The 18444-nt window shown below is 47.6% G+C and overlaps 1 pseudogene; it reads right to left on the reverse strand.

Moving 5' to 3' along the window:
• Positions 1-17019: 17019 nt before the first annotated feature.
• LOC148000010 (signal recognition particle RNA) lies at positions 17020-17298 on the reverse strand (annotated as a pseudogene).
• Positions 17299-18444: the final 1146 nt, after the last annotated feature.

Raw genomic sequence — 18444 nt, forward strand, 5'->3', positions numbered from 1 at the left:
GGAATTTCCAGGGACCCTGGGTGTTTTCTTCTTTATTCATTCGTTAATTTTTGTGTATGTATGTATGCATGCATGCATGCATGCTACAGTGTTTGTATGGAGGTCAGACAAACACTTGGGTCTCAATGGCCTTGACATCCAAGTGCCAGGCAGGGGGTTCCTCAGACCAAGACTGAGTGTGGAAACAAGATTGCTGTACCCACCGTATGAATCTCATCAAGATTCCTCTTTGTCTTACTAAAGAAGCACAGGAGCCATGCCCCTGGTGTGTATTTCTGTGGTTCTTTCTCCACAAGCCTCCTTAGTCCCCTCTCCTAGCCTAAGTCTCAGGTGAGTTTGGGGAATGTCCACACGTGTTTCATTGGCAGAGTTTTCCCTGGAAGGTTTGCGTTCAAGAGTATTAAGTTGCAGGAAGATTTGTAAATGTAGATGAACAAGACTGTGTCAAGAGATTGTGTTTGTTCTCACTGACCTAAACAAGGGCTGCTTGTCACCCTCCTTGCCAAACATCCTTCTCTGTGGTATGTGCCTGTGTGCACATTTGTGTGTATGCGTGTGCATAGATAGTTAAAAATATACATCATAAGTAATTTTTGCTGCCAGCCAATGGTGGGCGGTGCCATTCCCTAGGCAGGAGTTTCTGACCAGCATAGGGCAAGAGAAAGCTAGCTCAGAGCAAGGAAGCAAGGATCCAGGCATTTACTCCATCTCTGCTCTTGACTGTGGATGTTACCTTTCAGCTTCTGGCTTGACTTCCCCACAACGATGGACTGTAACCTGGAACTGTATTCCAAGCAAACGCTTTCATCTCTTGGTTGCGTTTTTGGCAAACATATTCTGTCACAGCAGCAGAAGCAAAGCTAGAATGACAGTGTAGAGACTTTTCTTCTTCAAGGAGCTCCCCCTGACATTAAGATTTTACAAACTTTTGTTTAAACTAAGAAAACCTCATTGGTGCGTTGCTCTAGTAAGCATGTTACTTTCCCATGAATGTCCCCCTTTCTGTCCCAGCATCTGGTCCAGAATTGTGCATTTTATTTAGCAACTGATTAGTCCTACATCTATGACTGTTTCTGGCCTCTCCTTGCCACCAGCATTTTGGACATTTGTCCCATAGTTTGTGTTTCTGTGCTATTTTCCCATGGTTGCACTGGGCTCACAGACTTAGAGGTCAAGTGACCTCAATGCCCCAGGTCAGAGGGCATGAGGCCAGGTGACTTCCCTCTTGGTGGCAACCTGGGACATATGCTAGTGGTGGCACCTTGGGGGTGGGGTCCCTCCTCTTGGAGGTGAGGTTTCTCTTTCCTTCCTCATCAAGCTCACCTTATGCTCAAGGGCAGACAGAGTGACATCAAGCCCCTTGAGGCAGATCAAAGTATCTCCAGACTTGCGTTAAGTTGCACTGTGAGTAATAAGTGTTTGGGGGTGGGTACTTTGAGGCTGTGCCAATCTCCTGTCTCCCAGAGACCGACCCACGTGGTGGCATCCCTGCGTGTGTCTGTCTGTCTGTCTGTCTGTCTCTCTCTCTCTCTCTCTCTCTTCCTCCCTCCCCTCCTCCCCTTTCTCTCTCTCTCTTGCAGCCACTTCCACCAGGCAGCTCTTAACTGAGGGTTTTTTCCACTCTCATTCCTTCTCTGTTGATTACATGGAGTTTTTGAAGGGACACTTGTCCCGTTTCCTCTTTTGTTTATTTTTAATCGTTTATTTTTTGTCAGCGTGCATCCATGGATATTTATTTTATTCTCCGGGTTGTTGCAATCGAAGCCTCTGCTTCTCTTGTTGCTCAATTGGCTCCTGTTTCGGCCACTGGAGCATTACTCAGGTTGCCTTCCATGCTCCCTAAGGACCTCCCATTTCTTAGTTTTCCCTCTGTCTTGCATACACTCTCAATCCTGGCACCACAAAATGTTCCCGCTCATCTTGTGCTTTTCTTGCCCCGATCCTGGAAGCAGCCGTGTCTCCGGGAAATTGCAGTTCTGTTCTTTGGTCCATTGGAAAATGATGTTTGTGGTGTAAGAACTCAGGATAATGAGTTGGCTTTGCCGGATGCCATGCTTCCAGACTTTCTTGCTAACAGAGCTGGTGAGACACAGGCTCCTCTAGCTGTGTCCCAGAAGCACACAGTGAGGGGACAGGAACAGAAGCACTGCTCCATGCATGAACCTGAAGAACCAGCTCACTGGAGAGTAGCCAGTTCCGCCCCTGAGGTTGGCTGGGAGCTGGGAGTGGTTTCTGCCACAGGCTTCTTCAAGCCAGGTCCATGCCATGCATCCTTAGCCTGGGAAAAGGTCAAACTTCAGAATCCTAAATATGGTTCCTACAGAATATATATTGCCTTTGATCCATTAAGTCTGAACCTTGTAAGCTGGGAATCATCTGGGTGTGTTTTCATCCACACACACAGTTATTTATCGGTCTACATTCATTTGCCTGTTGTAAACTGTAGTAAAGCAAACATGAGTTCATGCCTCCTTCTCCAGCATTGTCCCACCATCAACCTGCTGATATAGCTAGATTGATAATGGACATGCAGAGACATATACCTCACACACATACTACATATAAAACACACACACACACACACACACACACACACACACACACCATACACTACACATACCATACACATATACCACACATACACCACATACCACACATATCACATATCACACACCATATTACCACACAAACCACATGCAAACAAAACACATACACCATATACCACACTACCACATCCACATATCCTCCAAATAATATACCACACATCCAACATATATGACACACATGAACACTCATATACCACGCACTGATATACCATATACCAATACAACATACATATACATATACCACATACCCAACACACACACACCCAACACACACGCCCAACACACACATACACACACACACACCATACACATCACGCTTGTGTGAACATACACATCACACATACATATATCACACACATATGTACACACACACACACACATCCATCACATCACATACCCAACACCATCCCACACAAAACATCACACCCTTGATTCCCACAGTGTTTCTCACAGATCATTTTGGCACATACTTGGTTTCTTAACATCAAAGAAAGCAACACGACAGTCCTTCATACATGTGCTAAGTAGCAGACATCAACAGTCTCCAGTATACAGATATTTATAGTGATGAGGGGGTTCGGGTTTGAGGCAAAAGGGGACACTGAAGTGGATTCATCCTTTGGGTTAGAGATATCTGATAAGAGTTACTGTCATCATAGATGGGCAGAGAGCAACATGGTATGGCACAGAGGAGAAATCAGGCTCACGTCGGGGGAGTTCCTTCTGACTGGGAGGTTCTATTTCCCATAGCTAACAAGTAGTGTATAAGAGCAAGAATCTAGAAACACAAGTCACTTCAGTTCTAGAAACCAAGTTATTGTTATTTCTAGAATTGTGACAGTTCCATCAAAATGGAGGAACTTGACAGGATAACCTGGTCTAGCTCCCATGTAGCACAATTCATGATAGTCCCAAAGAGAAAACAGCTCACATGTCTCCCAGCTCATCAACGAATAAAATGTGGTGCGCCCATACACTGAGGCAGGAGAGTTGGGGTAGAAGGATCCAGGCTACCACATGGAGGAACCTGAAAGCAGCGTAGGAAGGGAGAGAAGTGAGCTACTGCCGACTCATAGCATATGATCCCCACGTGAGACGCCAGGGTAGAGCAGTGTGCACGGGGAGTTAGGGCTGCGAGGCTGCGAGAGAGGGAAATGAGAAGGTATCACTCAAAACGAGCGCCAGGATCCTCTCGAGAGAAGCGAAAGTGTTCTGACATCAGACGGTGCTCATGACTGCTCAACCCTATGGATGTAATAAAATACACCGGACCATATAATTTTAATAGACAAATTATATGCATATTAAATTTAATATGGTTGGTTTTTCTCTTTAACCACCTATTATTCATCATCTCCCGGTATCCATGAGTTCTGGAAGCCCCAACCCAGTCTCCTGCTCTGTTCTCACAAGCTTGTCTCCCAGCATTCCTTCTGCCTGTGTTCTCACAGGAAGCTTGATATCCCCTTGCGAACATGTACTGTGGTTGAGGATGTGGTTCCTGTGGCTCTACAACTGAAGCCATTAGCTTGTAGACATGTTGTATCTACAACTCTGCCACTTGGGACTTGTCGCCTCGAGGACAGGCAGGGGTGCCTCTGTAAATGACAAGACAAAGCCTGAGTGTATGTTCTAGTCTGAGTGTAAAATGTTCCCCGTGGGCTCACGTCTTTGCCGTTTGTGACCTGGACCCTACTTTCTGTGACTGGTCCACCATGGTGTGAACACCTCTACTCTATGCTTTTGCTACCATGGATAAAACTTCTCATCCATGATGGATGAATCCCTCAGGAACTATAAGCTAAAGCAAGCTCGTTGTCTCTGTTTGTACCATGGTCACTGCTATGCAAAAGTTAAGGCATACAGCACCTTGGTCGCAGTCTGATTGTGAGAGGGGCAGCCCTGGCTGGACCTCATTGGTGAGAAGAAACCACTGGTACCCCACACTTTTGGGGTGGTGCTTGGGTGGAAGGAGGCATGGGGCCATCTCAGCCCCCTCCCTGTACTGATAACTGCTCCCCAGTGAATTGACCCCTACATTGATGAATCAATGAACACAGCAGCCTAGGCTGTTCTCAGAATCACTCTAGACCCCATAAGCCTCGAACTCGTGGCAATCCTCCTGCTTCGACCTCCCCAGATGAGGGAATGACAGGTCTGAGCTGTCCAGTCCATCTCTGAGTGGCTTAGTTTTAAATGTGGTTATCTTCTAGAAACTTCTGCTTCTCTGCACACCTCCAAGGTTGGGCAGGGAAGCCGGGCATCACATGTGCTAGGTGAGAATTCTGTTGTCGTTTAGCCACATGCTCAACCTTTTTGCTGAAAAGTCCATACGGGAGCTGTTTCTCCTTCCTTCTGTCCTTCTTCACTAACCCCGCTGTTTCAACATTTTGAGCCTTTCACAATAAGCCAGTTTTTCAAAAATGACATCGTAGTCCTCCCAAAGCTTCAGGTTGATAACTTGGAGTTTTAAATTTTTTTTTTTTGTTTGTTTTAATGGAGAAGCAATCCTTGCTCAAAGGCAGAGGGCACTTAAAATGCCAGTAGCTGGGGAAAGGGCATAGGGTTGCCCTCAAAGGCTTCCCATTATGTATTCCAATAAAAACTTCTCCCACCCACTCTTAAAACACTCCTGTAGTTAATTGCGAGTGTTTTTGTGTGGGTTGTTTCATGTTTATGGAGATCTGAGGTGATTACATGGGCTTCAGGGGCATTGCTGAGCCCTTTCATTCCGTGTCTCTTGTCCCCGGAGTGCTGGCAGCCGGCATCCCCAACCTACAGCCCGTGGCTGGGCTCGAAGGTCACACCTTGCACACAGCTGCTGGCCCAGGAGACACACCTGAGCCAGACACATTTGGGCCAGGCTGGCCTTGAACTTGTGGTCCTCCTGCCTCAACCTCCCAAAGGCCAAGCTGATAGGAATGTACCTCCAAGCCCAGCCCTACTCACTTCTAGGAGTTCCCACGTCCCAATGCTCTTGAGCACTGACCCTTGGGTGGGCTGGGTGCTTTGGCTACCATGAATAGCGCTGTAGTGGGCACGGGGAGGAGGCAGCGGAGAGGAAAGGAAGGCAGAGAAGGCCTGGCCGTGGGGAGCACTGACTGTGCCTGCATGAGGAGGAAACATCACTGCCCTGAAACTCTGTCAGGGGAATTTCTTTTTCTTTTTCTTTTCATCTTTATCAACTTGGGTATTTCTTATTTACATTTCGATTGTTATTCACTTTCCCGGTTTCCGGGGAAACATCCCCCTAGCCTTTCCCCCTCCCCTTCTCTATGGGTGTTCCCCTCCCCATCCTCCCCCCATTACCACCCTCCCCCAAACAATCCCGTTCACTGGGGGTTCAGTCTTGGAAGGACCAAGGGCTTCCTCTTCCACTGGTGCTCTTACTAGGATATTCATTGCTACCTATGAGGTTGGAGCCCAGGGTCAGTCCATGTATAGTCTTTGGGAAGTGGCTTAGTCCCTGGAAGCTCTGGTTGCTTGGCATTGTTGTTCATATGGGGTCTCGAGCCCCTTCAGCTCTTTTAGTCCTTTCTCTGATTCCTTCAATGGGGATCCCTTTCTCAGTTCAGTGGTTTGCTGCTGGCATTTGCCTCTGTATTTGCTGTATTCTGGCTGTGTCTCTCAGGAGAGATCTACATCCGGTTCCTGTTGGCCTGCACTTCTTTGTTTCATCCATCTTATCTAGTTTGGTGGTTGTATATGTATGGGCCACATGTGGGGCAGGCTCTGAATGGGTGTTCCTCTGTTCTAAACTTTGCCTCCCTATTCCCTCCCAAGGGTGTTCTTGTTCCCCTTTTAAAGAAGGAGTGAAGCATTCGCATTTTGGTCATCCTTCTTGAGTTTCATGTGTTCTGTGCATCTAGGGTAATTCGAGCATTTCTAAATAACCAGAGAACAAGTAAGTAACTTAGTGAGCTATCATCATCATGACCAGATACTGACACAAATTGTATAAAGAAGGATGCCACTTTGGCCCCACTTTTAGGGGGTGTGGCAGAAGCCCGCCTTCACTTCAGAGGCTGAACAGTGAGAGAATGAGAAATTGAGGGGCACACCCCAGTGATCTCTGTCCTTGATCTAAACCCCAACCCCTACCTCCCAAAACCCCCAGTGATGGTATCACAATCCAAATCCATCAAGGGGCTAATCTACAGAAGTATCAGGACAGGCACACCCAGAGTCGAGCTTCACTCACCCCCAGTCAAGAATAACCTTCACAACATCTGAGTGTTCTGAGCACGAAGGATGACTAGGGTAACGAAATGCTAAACACCCGTTGGTCGTTGTGTGTTACACAAACACACACACACACACACATACACACACACATGGTGTTGCACAATTCTGTGTCAATCAGAAGAGAAAGGAGAAGAAAAGAGGGAGAGCATGAGGAAGAGGGATGAGAAGGCAGAGGAAGAAGAGAAATAATGAAGAGGAAGGGAAGACAGAGGACAGGACAGAGGAAATGAACTTGTTGGAGAAGGAGCCAGAGGAGGAAGTGGTTGTGGAGGAGAAGGCAGAGAAAAAGGAGGAAGAGGAAGAGGGAGAGAAGGAGGAGAAAGAGGAGGAGGAAGAGGATGCTGGCCTCAATGACGATGACGACTACAAGGTGGAAGAACAGTCAGAGCCTGCTAGCTCAGAAAACACAGATATAACTTACTGGGCCAGGCAAACAAAGCAGACAGGGAAATGGAGAACCCAGGAATATGGCACTGGACAGGTTGCCCTCAGCCCTGATGCCCAGGAACACCCAGATACAGAAGCCAGGACACACTGAAACCCTCAGAAGCAAGGGCACTAGCAGCCCCAAGCATAGAAAACGTGGCACTGGCAGACCTTGTCCTTCCCTTGATAAACCAAAGATTATATCCCTAAAGTTAGCCCCCAAGGTCTTTTCCATTATTTGGCCACTTCCTCTTCCTGAGACTCACTACCAAGGTCCCCACTGAAAGTTTTGCAGGGCAGCAATTAAAACAAATCAGGTCCTCCTAAAGCTGGGTCTCCCCTTCTTCCAAATAAACTGCCGTTGCCTATGGGCTCTATCTATCTCCATTTTATCCTGAGGCCGTCCTTGGTCCCTCCCTCTTCCTCAGCTCCTTTGCCCCTTTCTCCTCTGAGGTGATTAAATCTCCTTTCTCCTGAGAACTTGGTCTTGTGTTCTGTGTCCCTTCAATCCTTTCTGACTGATACCTACCTTGCGGTCTCAGGAGTCTGCAAATGTTACACCTCTGAGGGGAAAGTTTTCCTCAATGCAACTGTTGCAACTCTGAGGGGAAAGGCATCCTGATAATCGGGAGCCAAACCTCATACAAAGGCTCTGAGGAACCACACAAGAGTGTGGCTTGAGGCGCAGAACTGAGTGGGAGACATATTTATATAGGGTTTCTTGGGGGTGGAGTTTTCCAGTGCGGGGTTTCCATTGGTGGGCTTTCGAGTCCTGAGCTTGCAAGCTCAGCGATTGGTGGGCTTTTGAGTTCCACGATTGGTAGGTTTTTGAGTTCAGGGACTGGTGGGTTCTGAGCTCAGGGATTGGTGGATTTTCAAAGCTTGTCTATGAGCTCAGAATTTTTAACCCTACAGGAGTCCCTACTAAGGTGAGTAGATGTGTGTTGTATCGCCGGGCAATGTTTTTCATACAATACTGGCTCTCCTTGTTTTTTCACTTGAGGCTTCAGGGTGATAGGACCCCTCAGCCTGTCTCCCTGCCAGTGGCTCACAAAAGCAAACCTTCCATGGCACTTTGGCTGGTGGCACAGCCCTCATGACCATCCCCGGGCTTTTCAGAGCATATCGCTTTTTATTCTAGCACGGTCTTGAGACCCTAACAGAACCCCAGACAGTTTGTCAGCTTTGGATGCCTGGAACCATGCCGGCTTTCTAGTATTGTGTGAGCAAACAGAACCGGGTTGGGCAAGATGTAAGAAATACGGTTTGGGCATAAAAATAATGTGAGTGGCCATTGTCAAAATGGCTGATGGATTCCAGAGATGGCCTGTGCTGGGTGTGCACATCTAAAACATTTTTTCCCCAGTTTTGTCTTGGGAATAGCTCAGTTAGAAATTGATTGTCTTGCAGGCAGGAGGAACTGAGTTCCCTCTTCAGAACCCACTTTACGAAGTCAATCTTGGTGGTCACATGCCTGTTATCAGCACTGGGGAGGCAGAGACTCTGGGGATCACCAACTAGCTAGCCTAGCCAAATTGGCAAGCTCCAGGCCAGTGAAAGATCGCGTCTCAAGAGAAAGGGGCACAGGTCCAAGAGAATAATATGTGAGGTTAGTGTCAATCTTCTGCGCACACACAAATATATGACCCTCCTCCTAACTCCAACGCACACACATACCCACAAGTATATCTTCACCCTGTGAGCAGTCTGTGAAGTTTCAAAGCATAAGTCTTCTCATTCATACAAAGATAATGTAAATGTCATTTGGATCCAAGCATTTAGTGCCACAGTCATCATCATCACCCTCATCATCACCATCACCACCACTACCATCATCATCACCACCACCACCACCATCATCACCATCACCACCATCATCATCACCATCACCACCATCACCACCACTACCATCATCATCACCATCATCACCATCATCACCATCACCACCATCATCATCACCATCACCACCATCATCACCACCACCACCATCATCACCACCACCACCACCACCACCACCACCACCATCATCATCAACATTATACGGTAACTACTGTCAGAGTATTCGCTACCATCACTGACATGGTCAGTAACGTGGGAGGATTTTGGGCAGAACCAATACCTCTAGTTTGGAGCCCCTATTAAGCAAAACAGAGCCACTGTCTACAGCTAACACTCAAGCCACATAATATGTGACCTCTAGACAAAGAAAGGTGGAAAAAGTCCACAGCCAAGTCATGTCATCTTCGTATCGATTTAAATCGTGGCATCGTATCCACAGGATACAATGAGCCATCTCACACACTTGAAAGTGTTCAGTGCAAGAGCTGGAGCGACGGCTCAGCAGTTAAGAGCACCAGCAGCTCTTCCGGGGACCTGGGTTCAATTTCCAGGATATCTGATCCCCTCTTCTGGCCTCCACGGGCGCCAGGCACATGAGTGGTGCACACACATCCGTCCAGGTAAAAGATGCACACACACACACACACACACACACACACAAAAACAATAGATAGCATTTTAAACTGTTTAGTAAATTGGCAGTGTGTGTATGCCCACTGTTGGGTGACACCAGGGCCATCTATCCCCAGAAACTCTGCACCTGAGAAACAACAATTCCCCACCCGCTCCGACCCCAGCTCTTGACAACCAACTGTCCACTTTCCATCTCTGTAGCCTGGACTACACCAGACGCCAGGGACAAGCGAAGTCATGAAGTACTTGTCTACCTGTGACTGACTTACTCTAACATATATAATGTTCTAAGGTTCCTTCCCTGTCAAGGCTGCATATGATTGCATTGTATGGACAGATGGCCAGCCCCTCACGTATGAATTCAGCTATAACGAGACACTTGGGGCACTTTCTTATTTGACTACATCCTATAAATGTTATTATCTTCATTCAGGCTCGCGTGCTAGCCTGTAGCAGTGACCGAGTGACAGCTTTCAGTACAGAGTCTGAAGACTTGACAGCTACCTGGAACCATCTGGTGACTGGAGGCCATGGAAGCTGTTGTCTGGCTCCCTCAGCTGTAATCCCTCAGTTTCACAATCTGACCAATCTTCCCTCAGACTCACTCCTGCTCTGGGTGCTCTCAGGTTGTTCAACTTCTTTGGTTACAGGGGAGGCCACTGCCTTCTTGCAGCTTGGCCTCTTGCCTGCTTATCTCGCACAGTCGCTGCCATTCTGCCTCCTCCTCCACTGCTGCAAGAAACTAAGCAGAACCTTTCGTCAGCCTGGGAGTAGCCTGGTCGGAGAGGGACGGCTTGGGTGACTCTGAGCAGCTACTTGTATAGCTGAAGAGAGGCGATTTGGACCAATCACAGTCAAGAGTTTGGGTGAGCCATGGTGTCTTCCTCAGGGTTCCTATTCCTGCACAAAGCATCATGACCAAGAAGCAAGCTGGGGAGGAAAGGGTTTATTCAGCTCACACTTCCACATCGCTATTCATCACCAAAGGAAGTCAGGACTGGAACTCAAGCAGGTCAGGAAGCAGGAGCTGAGGCAGAGGCCATGGAGGGATGTTACTTACTGACTTGCTCCCCCTGGCTTGCTCAGCCTGCTCTCTTATAGAACCCAGGACCACCAGCCCAGGGACGGCACCACCCACAATGGGCTGGGCCCTCCCCCTTGATCCCTAATTGAGAAAACGCCTTACAGCTGGGTCTCATGGAGGCATTTCCTCAAGGGAGGCTCCTTTCTCTGTGGTAATTCTAGCTTGTGTCAAGTTGACACACAACGCCAGCTAGTACACATGGCCTTTGGTTTCGGAACAATTGACCATATACATATATTCGGGCAATGATAGTCTTGCCTTGATAGACAATGTCACATCATTCCCATGACTAGATCAACAGGGGTGATGCAGCCCATCTGGCCAAGGTGAACATGGCTGCAGGGTCATCTAAAGTTAGCCAAAGCGTGAGATGGAATCCAGTGTTCTCTAAACCAATTCAAAGAATGCTGGCTGACACCCAGCACTTCAGGAGCCCAGGCAACCAGCGGAGGTCTTTCTGGTTGTCTCGTGCTATGCAGTGGAGATGTCTAGGGCTGGCATAAGGCTGATCCAGCTGCTAACCAGAGAATCACATAGCCCCAGCCCTGGCATCTTTGTTGTTTATAGGGAAATGAACCTCAGAAGAGTTTTTGCAACAAGAGTCAAGGATAATTTCAACCAACGCCAATAGTGACTTTTTCCCCCAGTATATTGTAACAGTGAGTAACTTTGCTCAGTGTCCCAGGAAAAGACCACTTCCCCTTTATCTGCCTTATAGCCCAGCAGAAGGTCAAGGGGAAGGAAGAAGGTAATAGGGAGATGGGTGGACTGCTCTCCAGCTTTGCCCTAAGCAAACTCCATAACTGCAGGCTTCAGTTCCTCCCTGTAAATAATGGGATCACCGTCCAAGTGTGTAATCCCAGCACTCATGAGGCTGAGGCAGGAGGATTGCGGTGAATTTGAGCCTAGCTGGGCACACATATTGAATATGAGGCCAATTGGAGCTACATAGCAAGACCATGTCTCAAACACAACAATGAAGTCCTTGGCCAGGCCTGTACCGGCTCAAGGAAAATACATTTTCTTTACTGTGAAAGAGATGCTACGGTGTGTTGGTTTGCTTAGCTAGTCAATACCTTAAGATATCAGGTTTTTTTCTTTTTCTATAATTTAAAAAAGTTTGGGGAGATGGGATTGAATGTGGTCTTTTTCTGTAATTTTTTAATGTTTTAAGATTATAATATAATTATGCCATTTCCTCCTTCCCTTGTCTCCCTCCCAACTCTCCATGGATTTTCTTCATTGCTGTCCTTCAAATCCATGGCTTCCTTTTCGTGTGTGTGTGTGTGTGTGTGTGTGTGTGTGTGTGTGTGTATGTTTGTGTGTGTGTGTGTATCATCTTTGTCTTTGTGCGTGTGTATACAAGGGCACGCATGTGCGCGTTGGAGCACATGCACGCATACCCGAGTGACCAGAAGAAGCCAGGAGAGGGTGTAAGGTTCCCTGATCTACGTCACAGGAGGTTTTGAGCTGGTTGTGGGTGCCGAGATCAGGACTGTGGTTCCCATGATTGAGCAACAAGAGTTCCTAACCCCTGAGCCCTCTCTCGAATCCCTGAGGATTGAATTTCTTACTAACACCTGCATCCTGTCAAATAGGTTCTTTCAAAAAAGACTTAGCAAGTTACAAAAATACATTATGCCGGCAGTGGCATTTTTTCTGTGACTCTTTTTAAACAGGAAGATAACACCTGTCATGACTTGTGTGGCTTCAGACTGTTTCAGTTTATGTTACTGTAAGAAAACAGTTCAATGATTATTTTATAAATAAAGAGAGTTGCTTGGCTCATGGTTATGGTAGCAGGAGCCAAAGAGAGCATAGTGCCAGGACCGGGTGAGCTCTCCCTTACAAGGCAAAAAAGAAAAGAAAAGAAAGAAAGAAAAAAGAAAAGATCCTGTACATAGGTGGACAAGTGTGGGGGTGACCTCTTTATAACAATCCACTCCTTCTGAAGCCCTTTCTCATGCAGCAGCAGCAGTCCTTTCCTGGTGCACACTTGAACGCCTCGTTTCTAGTCCACAAGCTTGATTGATTGATGATTGATTGATTGATTGATTGGATTTTTTAAAATTTACATTTCAAATGTTATCCTCTTTCCCGGTTTCCCATCCATAACCCCGCTATCCCAACCTCCCCTCACCCCTCTTCTATGAGGGTGTCCCCCACCCATCCATCCACTCCTTCCTGCCTCCCTGCCCTGACATTCCCCTACACTGGGGGGGTTCAGTCTTGGCAGGACCAAGGGTTTCCTCTCCTATTAGTGCCCAACAAGGTCATCCTCTGCTACATATGCAGCTTGAGTCATGAGTCTGTCCATGTGTACTCTTTGGGTAGTGGTTTAGTCCCTGGGAGCTCTGGTTGGTTGGTATTGTTGTTCTTATGGGGTTGCAAACCCTTTCAGCTCCTTCAATCCTTTCTTTAACTCCTCTAATGGGGACCCTGTTCTCAGTTCAATAGTTGACTTTGAGCACTCGCCTCTGTATTTGTCATGCTCTGGCAGAGCCTCTCAGGAGACAGCTATATCAGGCTCCTGTCAGCATGCACTTGTTGGCATCAGCAATATTGTCTGGGTTTGGTGTCTGTATGTATGTGGGCTGGATCCCCAGGTAGGGCAGCCTCTGAATGGCCACTCCTTCAGTCTCTGCTCCACACTTTGTCTCCATATCCCCTCCTATGAATAATTTTGTTCTCCCTTCTAAGAAGGACTGAAGCACCCACACTTTGGTAGTCCTTCTTCTTAAGCTTCATGTAGTCTGTGGATTATATCTTAAGTAATCTGAGTTTTGGGGCTAATATCCACACATTACTTATCAGTGAATGCATACCATTTCTGTTCTTTTGTGACTGGGTTACCTCACTCAGGATGATATTTTCTAGTTCTATCCATTTGCCTAAGAATTTCATGAAGTCATTGGTTTTGATAGTTGAGTAGTACTCCATTGTGTAAATGTACCACATTTTCTGTATCCATTCCTCTACTCAAGGACATCTGGGTTCTTTCCAGCTTCTGGCTATTGTAAATAAGGCTGCTTTGAACATAGTGGAGCATGTGTCCTTGTTATATGTTGGAGCATCTTTTGGGTATATGGGCAGGAGTGGTATAGCTGGGTCCTTAGGTAGTGCAATGTCCAATTTTCTGAGGAAGCTCCAGACTGGTTTCCAGAGTGGTTTTACCAGCTTGCAATCCCACCAAAAATGGAGAAGTGTTCCTCTTTCTCCACACCCTCACCAGTTCATGAGCTTCTGAGAGACACTCAGTCCATGTTTAAACTTTAGCAGGGGCTCATTCTAAACTAATGAGAAAAGCAGGAGACCCTGGCCACCTGTGGGCTGGTACTCTTACAGTCCACCCAGGGCAGGGCCTCTCAAACCCAGGCATCCTTCATAACCTCAGAACTTTACCTTCATTTTCAAAATCTCTTGAGAGCGGTGAATGTCGTTCTGTTTGTAGAGCACTTACCTAGCACACAAGAAACCCTACATTTGAGCCCTAGCACTGTGCACACCAGGCATGGTCGCCGACACATATAATCCCAGCATTGCACAGGTGAAGAGTGTTGTGTTTTATAAAAAGGAAAAGGAGCCAAGGATGTGCTTGATAGAACGAGGTATGGTGAGGTGGGAGGGGATGCCTCTGGGGGCCCATGCTGTGGTACCGACCACAGGACCAGGTCTAGTACAGAATGGAGTTTATTTAGGGCATGGGAAGGGGAGTTGAGAAGGGAATAGAGAGAAAGAAAGGCAGGAGGAGGGGAGGAAGGGAGAGAGAGAGAACAAGCTGGCAAAGGACACATGGAGAGAGGGTGGAATAGAGAGGGAGAAGGGGCAGAGGGTAAGAGAGCGAGGGGGGTGCCGAAGGCCAACAGCTCCTTTTATAGTAAGCCAGCCATATCTGGCTGTTGCCAGGTAACCGTGGGGCGGAGCCTAGAAGAAATGCTAACAAAGAGAAGAGGATCAGAAGTTCAAGGTCATCTCTGGCTTTGTAGTGAATTTGAGGCTATACTGAGATACACAGACCCTGTCTGGAAGAGAGAAGGGGGGCCTCTTGAACTGTATTCCCAATGGTTTTAATATTCAGCAAGACTGAGGACCCCTGAGATGGGGTCTTTGGCCTTTGCAAACAAAAGTCAACCATCGGAAACGAGTGTTCGCCAACTTGTTTATGGTGTTCCGCAGAGGCTGGTTTGTTATTCTTGAATGTGAGTTTGTGTGGGGTGTGCAAACAGGTGTGTGTTCACATGTGCATGTGCGTGTGTACGTGTGTGTGTGTGTGTGTGTGTGTGTGTGTGTGTGTGTAGGTTGATTCAGGCGACTTCCTTCATACATCCTTTATATATCAAGGCAGGGCCTCTTTCTTAACCCAGAGAACTCGTGCTTTTGGCTATGCTAACTAGCCAGCTAATTGCAGGGCTTCCCTGTGTCTATCTCCTGTGGGCTGGGATTGCAGGCAGCTGATGTTCGCATGGGTCTTAAGGATCCCTAACTGCAGTCCTCACACTTGAAGACTTATGCTGCTGCTATGTAAACCTTACTCAGGTTTGCTTCTGTGGTGAGCAGCTCCTTTGCCGGCCCTGGTCTTTATGCTGCAGCTCCTTCAGACACCAACAATAGCAGATTAGCTTTATCCTGGGAAGTAGGGGAGAGGGTCATGTGGTCTTCTGACAGGGAGGGGGGAGGTCAGAGGTCAACAGTAAAAGCCCTTGACAGACCATCACGGCACCCTGTGCCTGTCTTCTTAGACATGGTCACACCCGTGACTGGCTCCCTAGGTTGCCCAAGCAATGGTCATTTCTCCGACCCACAGAGCTCAAGTACTCACATGTCACTATGTGTAACTTTTAAAAGTCTTGGCAGGGCTGGAAGCCACTGCCCTTGCTCACAGCTCTGTAAACTGAACTTCTCTGCTCAGTGGTGGGAAGAGGCAGCCTCTCTGTACGCCCACTGTCGCTGGCATGGACCCAAGCAGGCAGGTTCGGGCTTGAAGTCTGACTCTGTTTCCCATGGCCCAGGCAGTCTTGTGTGTGCACAGAGGGGACAAAACATGGGAACATACACGATTCTCTGATGCCAGACTCCATCCTCAGCCTCCTTCCTGTCACCTCAGACAAGGCTTTGTCACGTTGGAGATTTCCACCCGATTGGGCTTTGCTTGGTTAAAATGCCTCCAGATGTGCTTAAAACCCAGCATTGCGCTTCAAATGACCAGTAAAGCCAACGTTTCATCTGACTATTGAAGGCTAGCTTGAGGTTTTTTAAATATTTAAATAAGTTATACATATGTAAAAGGGGCGGGGCTGCACCCTACACCTACACACTGTGAAACACACAGTGACACTTGGGTAGAATATGATCACTTTTTTATCCTTATCTACACTTTGTAGGTATGTGGATGAGTCTCTCTCTCTGCATATCTCTCTCTCCCTCTCTGTCTCTCATCCCCCCTCCCGTGTGTGTGTGTGTGTGTGTGTGTGTGTGTGTGTGTGTGTTCCTTTCTCTTTCTCTCTCTCCCTTCCTCTGTCCCTCCCTAGGTTATATGAAAGCACCATGTCATTTTATTTGGGGGACTGAGCCTCTGAGGCTTTTGGTACCCTGGGTGCCAGGGTCTTTGGAATCCATTTCTTGTGGATTCTGGAGAACAACTATAGTTCTCTAAAACAAAAGAACGTTTCTTCCTCCTCTTCTTCCTTTGTTTTTCCTCCTTCTCTCCCTCTCCCTTTTCTTCTTCCTTCCCCTCTACCTTCTCTTCTTCCCCTTCCCCCTTCCTTCCCTTCTTCCCCCTCCCCCTTCCTTTTCTTCTTTCCCCTCCCCCTTCCTTTTCTTCTTTCCCCTCCCCCTTCCTTTTCTTCTTTCCTCTCCCCTTCCTTCTCTTCTTCCCCCTCCCCCTTCCTTCTCTTCTTCCCCCTCCCCCTTCCTTCCCTTCTTCCCCCTCCCCCTTCCTTCCCTTCTTCCCCCTCCCCCTTCCTTTTCTTCTTCCCCCTCCCCCTTCCTTTTCTTCTTCCCCCTCCCCCTTCCTTTTCTTCTTTCCCCTCCCCTTCCTTCTCTTCTTCCCCTCCCCCTCCCTTCCGTTCTTCCCCCTCCCCCTTCCTTGTCTTCTTCCCCCTCCCCCTTCCTTCTCTTCTTCCCCCTCCCCCTTCCTTCCGTTCTCCCCCCTCCCCCTTCCTTTTCTTCTTTCCCCTCTCCCCTCTTGAGACTGTCCTCCTCACTACGCTGTCCAGGCTGGGGTGCAGTGACTGCTCACAGGTGTGATCCCACTACTAACCAGCCTAGGAGTTTTGGTCTGCTTCGTTTCTGACTTGGGCCTGCTCACTCCTCCTTAGGCAACCTGGTGGCAGCCATATTGATGTCGAACTTAGTGCTGACACAGGATGGGCACAGCACACTGTGTCCCGGAACTCCTGGACTTGGGTGCTCCTGTCTTCGCCTCCTGAGCAGCAGGGATGGCAGGCATGCACCACTTTGCCTGTCACACTTCTTCTGTAGTGCAGGAACCACAGCGTTACTCTGCTGCTTCTCTAACAAGCACATTCGCTGCTTCTTAATACTCTTTAATCCCCAGGCTTATTCAAACCTTTCTGGTTAGCTCTTAAATATCATTTATATTTGGTTCTTAACAATCTAGATCCAGACGAAGGCTACATTCTATGTGGGTTTTAGGGCAAGTCATTGTCTTTTGTCATAAGATGACTACTTTAAAAATCTATCTACCAGCTATTATTTACCTACCTGTAATCTATTATATACCGTCGTTCAGTCATCCATTTCTCTGTCATCTATATCGTCTCCCATCTATTTATATTCTGTCATCTGCTCATCTATCTGTCACCTATTTATCATCCAACACCGATTGTATCCTCAACCTGTCCTCTTTAAATTTATCATCAGTCTGCATAGCTATTGATTATCTGTCCATCTGTGGGAGCATCTATCAATTTCTGTCTCTCCATCTCCTATCTAGTTTAATATGCGGTGTCTGTGTGTGTGCATGTGTTTGTATGGGTATGTGTATACATGAAGTGCACATGCTTAAGTCAGAAGTTGACCTCACTCAAGTGTCTTTCTAGCTCTCTTCTTCCTTCCTTCCTTCCTTCCTTTCTTTCTTTCTTTCTTTCTTTCTTTCTTTCTTTCTTTCTTTCTTTCTTTCTTTCACCCAGGTCTCTCACTGAGTTTGAGTGCACTGTTTTGGCTACACTGCTCGTCCGTGAACCCTGGGGATCCACCCGTCCCCCTCACTCCGTCCACTTAGCACTGGCATTTACACTGGCGCCTGGGATCCAAACTCAGGTCCTCATACTTGCACAACAGGTGCGCATCAAGCTGCACCCCCTTCCCTCTGGCTGCTGCCTTTGCTTTTGCTTAGAGGAAACAGACGCTATAGGATATCCCAAGTGGTCTCAAAGTTTTTTTCAACCTCTATGTTTTCATATCTCCAGCTCCAGGATAAATAAATGTTTCTGATGGGAAACAGAGATCCTCCTGAGGTTCTGCCGTGAGGCACACTTGAGAGCCTGGTCCTTTTATTCACCCTGCACGAGGTCCCTCTGGTTTTTCTTAGCACAGTGATTAGCATCTTCAGCACCAAGCGAAAGCTGAGGTTAAGAGTGCAGAGATGGG

Source organism: Rattus norvegicus, chromosome 17 (genome assembly GCF_021556685.1).
Source record: "Rattus norvegicus strain SHRSP/BbbUtx chromosome 17, alternate assembly SHRSP_T2T, whole genome shotgun sequence".
NCBI lineage: Eukaryota > Metazoa > Chordata > Mammalia > Rodentia > Muridae > Rattus > Rattus norvegicus.